We start from the raw sequence: 13,520 nt of genomic DNA, 5'->3' as shown, positions 1-13,520 counted from the left end.
TATTGAGGATGTAGGGCAAGTTTGTAAATTCCTGCTGCTACTGGAACAGTTTGGTTTTTAATTTAAAACCCACTTTAAGGAGTCCCTGAAAACTAAAACATTTGGCCTCCAAAATTCAAAAAGTAGCCCTCAAAAAAATCTCAAAAGGAACCTTCAAAAGAAAAATTTGACCTGTTGCGAAGTGGACAATTCATGTCTCATTTAGGGGCAGCTGAATGCGCTGGACACAGCAAAGAGTACCTGACAGAATCTGAGCCATAAATCATCCCTTTCACAGACTTTATCTTCTTCTACCAATGTTTCTGTCAAGCATTATGTGTGCGCAGACCTTGGTTAAAATCATTTCTCCTAGCCCGTCCCTTTACCCTCATAATGAAAATCCTAAATTTATATCCCTTCTATGCTGGCTCACCAATAGAAATAGTTTTCCATTTTTATTTCATTAAATCCATTCCATCAGAATAACTGAAAACATTTTAGTGTTCTCTACACCAATTAATGGTTTCCATATTTCTCTAGGTCCTCCTCATAATTTCTCTTTGCATGACATCTTGCAGCTTTGCAAGTCTAAAGTCCAAGTTGGACAATCAATTCTATTGTTAAGCTGATTGCCTTGAATCCTGTGACAAAGTTGCTTAGGCCACATTCATTCACAATGTGAACATACCGGGCTGCCTTTGAAACTCCATTTGTGAAGGAGGTATGATATCCTTGTGCGGAATGTCAATCCTGTTGAGGGTAGACCACTACTTACAAGGAAAGTCAAATCCTGGAGGCTGTAGTTTGATCAGTCACCAGATTTTTGTTGGCAATAGTAGTGTTGAATCATTTATTTTTGTGTTAAATTCTGCAATGCCAAAGCATTCGCAGAGCTCCAGAAAGGTATGTGTGATTTGACACGCATGTTTGGTAGGTTCCGAAGACCTTCGTGGGTTGGCAATTCAGGGATGACTTCAATGCAGTCAAACTCCTTCAGCTTCTTTGCCTTACAGTACACATCAGGAGGTGGAATATTAGGCAGGACTGGGAGAAGTATATAGGTGCTGATTTCACTGATTGCGGTGGGAGAATGATAACCTTCACATGGTCTATCCTATTTTTAAATTAATGTTATCACTTTGACATATGCACCTCTTTATAACCAGTCACTAGTCCCTGAAAGTTTTGTAATTAGTTTCCTCTGTACCCTCTTCACAGCTCTGACTTCCTTCCCAAACAAAAACCAAATATTTCATGTGTTTTAATCAATGATTTGAGTAGATTGAGCATTACATTTTTTTATTTGCTTTTTTCCCCTATTTAATACTGCACAAAAAGACACATTAGAATTTTCGTGAGGTGGTAGCCAATTTTCCCCATTGTTTCAAGGGTCACAGGTCAAAACAGTTCACTATTATTTCAATTATCAGTTTTTATGTAAATTACAGATTTAAAAACAGTTATACTCTGTTCTCTGACAGTATTCCTATGATCAGAGAAAGAAAAATAATGAATTTTTCCATTTAAAAAGACTACTGAAATCCAAGCAATCTCACTATCTGATGATATTGCCAACATCTTGTTTCCATCCTACTGATTGAGAGGCACAGCTGTTATGTATAGTGTTTTACGTTATTCTGTCATTCACCAGTTAAAGTCCCTAATCTCTACTGTGATTTTCATAATGCAATTGGTTTTAACAAATGGTATTGTCACACGTTACTGCGAGTGCAAAACTGGAACCAAACTGTTACAGTAAACAAAATTCCTGAAAGGCATATACATTATTTGAGCTCATTACATTTCTTGCTCACCTCTTACAAATAAAACCTGTATTGAGAGCTTGTTTTGTTATTAATAGTACTTTGTTATTTCAGAATCATAACGCTCAATAATACCTACTCAGCATCTATGCTGAATATGACGTTTTCCCAATTTCCCAATTCATTTTACCTCTAAATGATGAGGCATATTTCTCATTTCAACTGATTTGCTCAGTCAGATATTACATAATTAAAACAGAAATTCTTAAACTAGACTATTTGATTCTTCAAATCATAATGAACTTCCTAGTTTGTCCATCTCTTACAGCCAGTTCTTGCTGCCATGTTAAAATACATTGATATAATTTAATACAAAAACACACAGAGGGAAAGTTAAATATTGTCCTTTGTAAAGATAAATTGTTCAAGTCCCTAACTCCTTAAAGGCTCTTTAAATAGGTCAATAACAGAAGTGTACTGTATCCAGAATCATGTGAATTTGTCCTGTAAACTACTTGAAAATGTCAATACTGCAAAAGAGAATCATATATCTAGACAATGCATGTTCCCTCCATCACACCAGTGCCTGCATTTCAAAAATATTTAATTGGCTGTAAATCACTTTGTGATATCCTAAGTTTGTGAAAAGCATTATATAAACAAAAGTTTTCTTTTTTTCCCTCTTAATAAAGCAATTATAATGATAAGTTATATCATAGAGTTTAAATTTGAAGCAGTCATGCTGAGGTTGTAATTATATAGTGCTCAGTTCAGGCAGTACATTGGATATTGCACCACGTTTTGTTTACCAGGTACAGGGAAATAACTCAAGGCTTGGAGACAGTGCAAGAAAATGCTAAAAAGCTGTTTGAGGAAAATTTTGAAAAAGAAATAGGAAGAAATGATGTATATCTTTCACAACTTTAGAATGTCTTCAAATGCTTTATAACAAATGAATTACTTCAGAAGTGTAGAGACTGACGTTTTGTAGTCAGACATGGCAGCTAATCTGTGCTAAACAAGGTCCTACAAACAGAAGTGAGCTGAAGTGTTAATTAATCTGTTTCTGTACAGTATTATAAATGCAACATGAATGTTTCCATTCCAGCAAAACAGTTTCCATGCAATTATTCTTAGAATATTTCCCGCTCAACTCTACTTCCTATGACACTTCTGGAGCCACCAATTTTCTCAAGCATTTCCTCTTTTCCACCTTTAATGCTTTGGTCTGCGGCACAACCTTTACTCTATCAACTTGGCTGTCCCCTTGGAATGCTCCAAGCATTGCATGCTCAAGTCTAAAAGAAACAGATCTGAATGTATCTGACACATTGCTGGTTGAGCCAGATAGCATTGAATCACAATTAACACCATCAAGCCTCGATCCCACCCTTGCTAAAACCATTCATTACTCCAGGATAATCATGGAAAGCAAAGAAAATCCTCTACTTCTTTTCTCCCCTACAAACACTCAAAAACCCCTTCTATCACCTCAAACAGCATTTTAAGATCACAGACTGACACTGTGACTGACATCACCCATTCAGTAGCTGCTGCTTCCTCCTTTTTTCCCCCTTCTTCCATTAAGCCTGATATCCCCAGGCTCCTCGATGCCCCATTCTTATATCTACTATTTTTCTTAGCTTTTCTCCTATCTCTCTACTTTCACTGACTGTATCTTACCCACAAATCCACCTCTTGACTTTTTAACCATTTTTTCAGTAAAATGCTGACCACCAACTTCCCTTCCTGAGCTCCAAGCAAATTGCTATTGCAAATGGTTTCCTTTCCTTAGGAACGTTTTCCCTCCATTTCCAAACCAGTTTTTATCACTCCCCTCCACAAAAATCCTACCATTCACCACCTTGCCCTTGCAAACCAGCACCCAATCTCCAACCACTCTTTCATCTCCTTTCAAATCCTCAAGCATGTTGCTTTCCAGAATCAATTCCCATCTTTCCCACACTCCAATCTCCAATCAAATTTCTGACCCTGTCACAGTACTGAAATGGTCTTAGTTATAGTCACAAATTATATCCTTTGCAACCATTGTGCATTTCCTTTTTCATTCTCTTCAGCCTTTTTGCAGTCCTTGATACAATCTCCATCCTCCTCCAATAGTTGTCTTTATTGCCCAGTTCAGAGCTACTGACTTCATTCTGTATCACTTTTACCTATCCAATTTTACCCAAAGATTCTTCATCAATGGGTTCTCTGCTCATTGCCAGATCATTACATTCAGAGCCCAGCAAAGTTCTATTCTTGGCCCAATAAGCCAGAGGTAAACAAAGAAAGAAATCCAACTGGCATTGCTGAAACAACAATGAAGCAGAGAAGAATTTCTGTGCAATTGTTAGAACTATAGACAATGCTTGATATATTGGAAGATTGGGCTCATGACTGTTAAATAAAGGTTAACTTGGAATGTGAACAAAATGAATGCTGAGCATCCATGCAACCTTAAGAGAAAATCATTAAAGCAGGAGGAGAAAAAGCATTTCCACCAGTTTCTAATATTATTTCAGATTTCCAACATCGCCAATATTTTGTTTTTATATTGGAAATTGAGATCTGTAAGTTCTATGCATAGGTATCTAAAGTTCATGAACAATGGAATGAAGCAACAGCTAGGGGAAATATGATGATAAACAAAGTTTTCTCTATGTTTTGCAGCCAGTGAACAACACAGAAGTTAATGTGCAAACAACATAAAATGTAGCCCTGTTAATGTAATTGCAAACTTTTATTTACAAGGACACAAATCGTATATGGTGCACCTCCTCTTTCAACCTGTAATCTCCACCACTTAATACAACAAGTAATGGATATGTAGTTAACATATACAAGAGACAACAGTCCCAGTTAAATGCATCATTGCTATCTAAAAAAGCTAGAATTCTAAACTTTAGAGAAGCATAGACTTAGAAGTGATCTGACTGACGTATACAGGATGATGAAGGCAATAGATTGTGACCCAGTTGACAGTTTTACAAGACTAGATCTAGGACAGATGTCATGAAATAGTTCATCGCTCAAGCAGACTGCCAACTTTCATAATGAGTGCCAATTTGCTGAATTCCTTCAAGCGAGATCGGAACTTGCTTTTAATTAGGGTGGAGATTTGGAGAAAATACCACAGATTGTGGCATATATGTCAACCTCTGAAGCTTCCAAGATTCTTCAAAAAAGTGGGTAGTATGGTGGCACAGCAGTTAGCACTGCTGCCTCACAGCGCCAGAGACCCAGATTCAATTCCAGCCTTGGGTGACTGTGTGGAGCTTGCACATTCTCCCTATGTCTGCGAGGGTTTCCTCCGCATGCTCCGATTTCTTCCCACAGTCCAAAGATGTGCAGGTTAGGTGGATTGTCCATAGTAAACTGTCCCTTCGTGTCCCAAGATGTGCAGGTTAGGGGGATTAGCAGGATAAATAAGTGGGGATAGGGCCTGGCTATGACACTCTGTCAGAGAGTTGAGGCACATTCTGCACTGTAGAGATTCTATGATTCCATGAAAAATAGAGGTTAACTTATATGCTGAATATACAGTGTGAACCGCTGATGTGTAGATGGTCATCATTTTAAAATGGGAAAAAAAAACATGGATAGTTCAAATCAAATAACTGTGGCACAGATAACTTTAACCACAATTACATTACTTTAGAACAGTCAAACTGTTTTCAGCATCTAACGCAAAATGTTCATCAAATTCCTTCAGTCTTATTTTGGCTATGGCATTGTCATCAGGATCCCACTCTGGATCAGATTTGATACTTTCATTTTCAGAATCGTCTCTATCTCCATCCACTGAATTGGATATTGCACATTAGTTAAATGACCTGATGACATTTTGTGCATTTATAGCATCCCAAAATTTGATAATGAAACCACACAATCATATTTCCACTCTTAGTGAAGGTTTTTCCTTCATCGCCATCACCTATTTCATTCTGCATTAAAATGATTCTTGAATGGCTTGCTGAGGTACACATCCAAAGCCGAACTGTGGATGCTAGACTCCATCTTCATCTTCATAGGGTCAGAGTGGGGATGTTCGCCGACAATTGCACAATACTGATTATAATTCGTGACTCCTCAGATGCTGAAACAGTCCATGTCCAAATGCAACAAGACCTCAACAATATCCAGGCTTGAACTGATAAGTGGCAAATAACATTAGTGGTGGAGGCAGGGACGCTGGAGTTGGTTAAGAGTTACTTAGACAGGCACATGAGTGGGTTGGAGATGGAGGGATATAGGAAATTGTTTTAAATAGGTTGAGTAGCCTTGGGACGTCCCTGGTAACATATAAGGAAGCAGATGATACTATTGTTTTTCTCTTTTAATTCACAGGTGCTTCGGTCCGCCTTGTTGTCCAACGAGGAGCATACACGCGATGGGTTGTACGAGGGCTGCTCTTGGTTGTTTCGAGAATAGCCTAGTACTTCATGTCGTTAGTGTATGCTTAAACTGGACCAGATGCTGGGCAACACGACAGCTCAGTGACTATCACTGTTTGCTGTGCAGACACATGGATTTGGGCCAGTGTCTGTGGGAGTTTGCGCATTCTCCCTGTGCTTACGTGGGTTTTCTCCGGGTGCTCCGGTTTCCTCCCACACCCCAAAAATGTGCAATTAGGCTGATTGAGGGAAAACTAATTTAGGGACAATTTATTACACCAATGTGGAATGCCATAAGCATTGATAAGTGTCATGGGTGGAGGGGGGACTCGTAATGTTAAAATGGCGGTGTGGGCTCGTTGGGCCGAAGGGCCTGTTTCCCGGGCTGTTTTGTTCTTTGTATAAACACCAAGCAATGATCATCTCCAACAAGAGAGATTCTAACCATTGCCCCTTAACATTTAATGGCATTACCATCAATGAATTCCCCTCTGTCAACATTCTAGGGAGTACCATTGACCAGAAACTTAACTGAACGATCCATGGAAACACAGAAGATAGGAGCAGGAGGAGGTCATTTGGCCCTTTGAATGGCGGAGCAGGCTCATCACAATCATGGATGATCATCCAACTCAGTAGCCTAATCCTGCTGTCTCCTCATAACCTCTGATGCCATTCGCGCCAAGCGCTATATCTAACCACCTCTTGAATACATTGTGTTTTGCCATCAACTACTTCCTATGGTAATGAATTCCACTTTTTGGGTAAAGAAATGTCTCCTCATCTCCTTCCTAAATGGTCTATCCTGAATCCTCAGACTGTGAGCCTTGGTTTTGGACTCCACTTAAATACTGTGGCTACAAGGGCAGGTCAGGGGCTAGGAATTCTGCAGCGAATATATCACCTCCTGACTGACCAAAGCCTGTCCATAATTTACAAGGCTCAAGTCAAGAGTGTAATTAAATACTCTGCTGTTGCCTGGATGGCTGCAGTTCAACATCACTCAAGACACTTCACTCCAGACTAAAGCAACCAGTTTGATTGGCATCCCATCCATAGACATTCACTGCATACACCATCAACATTCTGTAGCAGCAGTATGCACCATCTATAAGATGAACTGTAGGACTTCACCAAGGCTCCTTAGGCAACATCTTCCAAATGCAAGACCACTACCATCTAGAAGACAAAGGCAGCAGATATACAGGAACACCACCACCTGGATAATTTCCTCCAAGCCACTCACTTGAATTTATATCACCATTCCTTCATTGTTGCTGGGTCAGAAGCCTGGAACCCCTTCCCTAACAACACTATGAATGTGCCTACACTACATGAAACTACAGCAGTTCAAAAAGGAAGCTCACCATCACCTTCTAAGGGCAATAAAAGATGGAAAATAAATGCTGCCCTAGCCAGCGAAACCCACACCCACTGAATGAATAGAAAACAAGGACAAAGCAGACTGCTTGATCAGCACCCCATCCATCATCTTCAACATTCACTCCTTCCACCACCACTGAGCAATGACAGCAGTGTGCACCATATACAGAATGCACTGCAGCAACTCACCAAGGCTCCTGCAATGGCACTTTCCAAATCCGTAACAATTCTGAGATTCTGGCATGGCAACCTTATCAACAAAAGCTAACAAAAAAAGTTGTATTTATGGAAACACTCATCTGTTGTGATTATAAAGCATAGCAATGACTATAATGCACTTCACACAACAAAAATGAGAGTTCAGATGATACTTGTAAACTGTAAAAGGTATGATTATGTTGTTATTTGATCTGTTTATGGCATTGGTGGCTTGTAACATATCTCAACCTCTGTTATCTTATATGTAAATAAACTCTGCATTTTGGAATGGTTCCATTTGAATTGCACTTCATTTGTACACCACACGCATTGAGTATCCTGTATCAATTATATAATCAACTTTACTGAGAACATACAGAACAGAACATTACAACTTTGTAGCATTATTTTGAAAAAAGACAACAAATGTAATTTTCTCTTTTTCCAACTATCTTATAATTTATGTGGTCTTTGTAACTCAGCTATTCACTGGATAAACATGCTGAGCCATCAGAGAAACATAATTATCCTTTTGTCTTAACATTCTGTACCAAAATGGCCTGCATCCATTCAATACTCCTCCATGATAGCTGATTGCAAGTAACAACTTATTGATCTCAATCAAATGAAATACAAATGCCCAAATGGTAATGAGTGATATAGCACAATGACAAAAACTTAATTTTGTATATATTAGATTACTAATTTGAAACTCTTATCATGAGAAGTTCATATTGTAGGTTCACATAAAAAATATCTACATCATTTAATACACATTCAAAACATTTATCAATCAATTCCGCATGTCCCTTTTCTGGGTCAGCTAGGAGAAACAACTCATCTACATCAACTCTGTTACACCTTGTAAAAATGTTGTACGCTTAGGTCCCTTTGGACAGCAACACTTCCCAATCTCTCACCATTTAAAAAAAATTCTGTACTTCTGCTTTTTAGACCAAAGTGGGCAATTTCACACTTATTCACCTTATATTCTTGCCATTCACTTTGTCTGTTCAAGTCCCTTTGAAGTTTCTTTGCTTCTTCCTCTTAGATTCCCACCTAGTTGTGTGTCATCACCAAATTTGGAAGTATCACTTTTGGTCTCCACATCCAAATTATCTATATGTGAACAGTTTTGACCCAGCACTAATCCTTGCAGTACCCAACTAGTAACTGCCATCCTAACAATTGCCCGATTATTCCGACTCCTTCATTTTATGTCTATTAATTCAATTCTTAATCCATAACAGTATATTATCCCCAATCCTCTGTGCTCTGATTTTGTTTATTAAGCTTGTGTGGCATCTTGTCAAAAATCTTCTGAAAATCCAAATACATCCACTGGTTCTATATTATCTGCACTACACGTAACATCCTCAAAAAACCTCAATAGGTTTTTAAATTTTTTTTTATCATAATCCATGTTGACCACCCAATCATATCATTATTTTCTAAGTGTTCAATAATCACATTTTTTATAATAGATTTTAGCATTTTCCCTACTACTGACATCAATTTAATGGGTTTGTAGTTTTTCATTTTCACTCCCTCCCTTCTTAAATAGTGGGATTATTACTTCGATTACTTTCCAGTCTTTAGGAACCTTTCCAGAATCTATACAATTTTGAAAGACAACCACCAATGCATCCACTAACTCTACAGTCACCTCATTCAACACCAGGGATGAAGATTATCAGTTCCAGGGGTTTTATCAATCTTCAATCCAATTATTATTGAGTCCTACCTCTTTACTAATACTAATTTATTTCACTTCAAGCCCGTTGGTTCCCCAGTATTTCTATGACATTTTCTGTATTTTTTTCTCTGTGAAGACAGACACAAAAGGCCCAATCTCACAACGAAAATTCTAACTGTAGAATAAGCAAGAAAACAGGAGGGAATTACCCTATTTTTCTGGTGAGCCATGAATCGCAATCTTACAGTACTTAGTGCAAAAGTAAGTTTGGATGTGATTCTCACCAGTGGGAAGGGTGGAGCGGAGCAAAAGCTCACGAGTGACACCAGTTGCAGAGCGCTTGTGAAGCCATAGTGCAGGCTCCCTGATCTCCCAATGCAATTCCTGCCATCCCACCCATCCTCCCCATGGACATCACCCCAGCCTATCGATCACTGCATGTGTTAGAGGTCCCCCTTTCTCCCCCACCACTGATCACTCCCTGCTAATCACCCCCATCTGCAGAGTTCCCCCTTCCCTGCCAATCACCAAAACTGCAGAGTTCCCCTTCCCTGCTGATTGCTGCCTTGCAGAGTTCCCCTTTCTGTGCTGATCACACCCGTCTGCAGAGTTCCTACTCTTGCCTTCCCCTGCCATTACTTCACCTCCATACGTTCCACTCCCACTCAGGCCCCACTTCTTAGGCACTTCTCCAGCACAGTTATGTTTCTGGTGAGCAGTGCCAGAGTGGGCAGTGCCACATGGGCATTGCCAAACCATGCTCCAACCACCCAGGGGGCTATAATGACCTCCAATCCACCTATCCCCCTCCCAGTGAGGCCATCACTTCTGGTCTCCACTGATGAAGACCAGCTTTTCAGGAAGAGAGTTCGAAAGAATCATGGGCCTCTGAGTGGAAAAAAAAACTTACAAGTGGTGTTCAACACAACCAGCTGGTAGAACAGGGTGTACCCAGAAATGGTGATGGTGAGGTTAGGAAACGTGATTTAAAGCTATAATTCTGAGTGTGACTATTTTCAGGTTGCTGCTTAACTAGTTTGTGCGACAGCTTTCCTAATTTTGGCAAACGTCCTCAGATATTTGTGAGAAGGACTTGTTCGGGTGCATTGAGCTGGGAATGCCTCTGGTGGTGTCCAAAACTGAATGTCCGGAACTCTGTCCCACTTTAGTTTTTTTTCACAGTAATCCTTCTGCTTTTTCATAAATATTTTAGTGCAACTGAGTGGCTGAGTTTAGGGCATTTCAGTGAGCAGTCAGGAGTTAGACACATTGCTGAGGGTCTGGAATAGGTCAAACCAGGTGGACATGGCAGATACCCTTCCTAAAGAATATTAGGGAACCACATGGATTTTTAATGACAATCCAACAGCTTCACGGTCACTATTACACCTGATACTATCTTAATTCCACATTTATTCATTTAACGGAACTGAAATTCCTCAACTGCCCTGATGGGATTTGAACTAAAGTCTCTAGAGCAATTAATTAACCCAGGCCTCAGGATTGCCAACTAATAACATAACCATAAATTATTAAACCCCTGAACGATTACGTACCACCAGATGGCCAGGTTTTAATTAATACTGTACAGCACAAGGGGCGATAGTGCAATTACGGCCCTAAGAAAGGAAGTCATTTGTTTGGAAAAGTAAACATCAGTTCACACACTGAGAAAACAGAACCAGGATTGGATCTGCCAATTAAGAGCGGTTACGGTAAATATCTTCGTCTGGGTGCTCTGAGGAAAGGGGTAGCAAACAGTGACAGATCTCACCCTGTTGGAGAGCCGATGGTGGGGTCTTAGCGCTCGGTGCCGGGAGCTGTGACTGACTGCGCTGCCAACATGGTCGCGGCTGTCACTGACTGGGCCCCGCTTCCCTCGCCGCCGCCGCCGCACCTGTGCGCAGGCGCCGCTCCAGGCGGCCGTTAAGCTCGAGCGCAGGGCAGGGCGGAGCGCGAGCGGCTGCTATCCGGCTGGGTTGGGAGCTGTATCCTGGACAGTCAGCCCGGGAGGAATGGGTGTATGCGTTTCCATGTCGTATGGTCAAGAGCTGGCGGATGGGTGCTGGTTCTCCCCACCCCGCCGCTCCAGATAAGGCTCTTGATTAAAGAGCAGGAAACGTTTAATTAAAAAAAACTTAATGGAGATTGATGAGATGATGAAGGGGATTGATAGAGTGGACGTTCAGAGACTATTTCCTCCGGTGGATGTAGCTGTTACTTGGGGCCATAACTGTGAGGTTCATGGTGGGAGATATAGGAGGGATGTCGGAGGTAGATTCTTTGCTCAGAGAGTGGTTGGGATGTGGAAATGCACTGCATACTGTGATCGTGGAGTTGAACTTTCAAGCGGTCATTGAATAAGTAGATAGAACACATCACGATAGGGAGTGGGATAGCGTGATCTTGGTTTCAGAAATAGCTGGGCACAACATTGAGGGCTGAAGGGCCTGTACTGTTCTATGTTCTCTAGGCTGACTTCTTATTGCCACTAATAAAGTTAGGAACTTTAGATGCAGAAGTGGGTAAATTCAGCTTTTCCAGCCTGCCCCGCCATTCAATAAGCTTGTGGTTAATCTCTCCCTGGACTGAAACCCATCTCCCCACTTGTTCCCCATATCTCGCTTTCCATTTTTAATTAGAAAGGAAAAAGGGGGGTTTGGGGAACAGGTGAGAGGTAGATTAGTGTCACAAGTATACTTACATTAACATTGCAATAAAGTTACTGTGAAAATCCCTTTGGTTGCCACACTCTGGCACCTGTTCAGGTAGTTACACAGACTCAATGGACAAGAGCTGATGCAAAGAGGGATAGCAGCAAGCACACTATGACCTTTGGAAATATCTTTGCTTTAAAGCTTTTCCAAACACCCAGTCTCCAAGTTGATAAAGGCTGAGGGAGAATTTAGCATGGCCAGTTCACCTAACCAGCACATCTTTCACACGCAGACACGAGGAAAATGTGCAGACCCTGCACAGGCTGTGATCCAAGCCGGGAATTGAATCCAGAGACATTTGATTTGGTATTGTCACATGTATTGATATACAGTGAAAAGTATTGTTTCTTGCGCACTATACAGACAAAACATACTGTTCATAGAATACATCAGGAGAAGGTAAGGAGAAAGTGCAGGATGTAGTGTTATAGAGACAGCTAGGGTGTAAAGAAGGATCAGCTTAATATAAAGTACGTCCATTCAAAAGTCTGATGGTAGCAGGGAAGAAGCTGTTTTTGGGTCGGTTGGAACATGTCCTCGGGCCTTTGTACCTTTTGCCTGACAGAAGACAGTATTTCCAGGGTATGTGGGATCTTTGATTATGCCGGCTGTTTTTCCGAGGCAGCAGAAGGCGTAGACGGAGTCAGTGGATGGGACGTCGCTTTGCATGATGGACCTTAGTCTGCAGCTGCTCTTTCTCTATCAGTTCAAAAAGCAGGCAAGTTTTCTCTGGTGTCCTAGTTGGCTAATATTTAATCTCAATCAATATCACCAAAAATCAGTTGCAAAGAAGAATCATATTGGGCTCAAATTGTTAACTGTTTCTCACTTCACTGTCACTGCCAGACCTGCTGAGATTTTACTAGCACTTTCTGTTTTAGTCAGCTCTCTAGCATTTTGCTTTTATATCAATATCATTGGGCCCTTGTGTACAAGTTGGCTTCTGTTATAGAGTGTTAGATGGTATTTCTTTTTTATCACATTGTTGTAATACTATACTAACACATTAACCTTATGCAAGACCCTTATATCACACTTTTCCCTGCCCTCCACCTTTATCCAATGTATTTTAAGTTATTCTTGTTTACCCCTTATATTTACATTGTTATTACGATTCCATCTTCCACGACCCCCCCCCTTCAATTCTGTGAGTTCATGGGTTCAAGTGGTCTTTATAATCTTAAATAGGTATTTATTAACAATACGAACTATGTATATTTATACAATAGAGAGCGAAACTAGGAGCCATCTCCATGCCTGGTCTGTCCAACCTTAATCTGACCACTAGGTTGGGTCATGTGTTCTTTTATATCATGTTGGTAGTACTGTACTCACTCCCACATTAACCATATATATATATGCAAGACCCTTACACTATACTTCCCTC

General features: G+C 40.5%; 1 protein-coding gene across 1 annotated transcript in view; it reads right to left on the bottom strand.

Annotated features, from left to right (window-relative positions):
* The window catches only part of LOC145351065 (CAP-Gly domain-containing linker protein 4), a 266,003-nt gene extending 254,697 nt beyond the window's left edge, over nt 1-11,306 (bottom strand). Inside the window, exon 1 of the mRNA XM_080200665.1 lies at nt 11,191-11,306. The gene's annotated coding sequence lies outside the window, so the exon portion shown is untranslated. The remainder of the gene's footprint in view (nt 1-11,190) is intronic.
* Nucleotides 11,307-13,520: the final 2,214 nt, after the last annotated feature.

Source organism: Carcharhinus amblyrhynchos, chromosome 12, assembly GCF_965287045.1.
Source record: "Carcharhinus amblyrhynchos chromosome 12, sCarAmb.v2.hapA, whole genome shotgun sequence".
Taxonomy (NCBI): domain Eukaryota; kingdom Metazoa; phylum Chordata; class Chondrichthyes; order Carcharhiniformes; family Carcharhinidae; genus Carcharhinus; species Carcharhinus amblyrhynchos.
This window is presented reverse-complemented; position numbering and strand designations above follow the sequence as displayed.